The following is a 729-nucleotide window of genomic DNA, read 5'->3' as shown; positions in this document are numbered from 1 at the left end:
ACTCGTGTCGTCCTTTTTCCTCGCGTGAGAGCGCGTAGGAAATTATTCGTTAAGCAATGATGGAGAAAGGGGTGGGAATTTCAAGTTAAAACTCTTACTTTGAACCGTCAAAATTTTATGTCGTTCGACGTGTTTCGTGGAATTTTTCACCGCGACGAGAAGAAAATAGGAAATTATTAGCGACCGCTAAAAAGTGGAAATATCAAGTTAAAATCCTTACTTTGAACGGTGAAAATTTTAAATTATTCGACGTGTTTCGTGGAATTTTTCATCTCTACGAGAAGAAAATATGATTTTCTACGTGATAGCGCGTAGAAAATTATTAACGACCGCTAAAACGTGAAAATTTCAAGTTGAAATTCTTATTTTGGACGATGAAAATTTTCGTTGTGTCGCTCGACGCGTACCGTGGAAAAAGAAAGTATCCATCACCATGTTCGACCGATTACACGTCAGAAGGAAATTATTCGTTAAGCAACGATAGAGAAAGGAGCGCGATCGTTAAGGGATGGAAAATTCAAGTTAAAACCTTTACTTTTAACAATGAAAATTTTCGTTATGTCATTCGATGTGTTTCGTGGAATTTTTCACGACGACGAGAAGAAAGTATGCGTGTCCTTTTTCATCGATTGCACGTGATAGCGCGTAGGAAATTATTAGCGACCGCTAAGTGGTGGAAATTTCAAGTTAAAACCCTTACTTTGAAAATTTTACGTTATTCGACGTGTT

Source organism: Apis dorsata, unplaced genomic scaffold (genome assembly GCF_000469605.1).
Source record: "Apis dorsata unplaced genomic scaffold, Apis dorsata 1.3 scaffold_683, whole genome shotgun sequence".
Classification (NCBI taxonomy): Eukaryota; Metazoa; Arthropoda; class Insecta; order Hymenoptera; family Apidae; genus Apis; species Apis dorsata.
Note: the sequence above shows the minus strand (reverse complement) of the source record.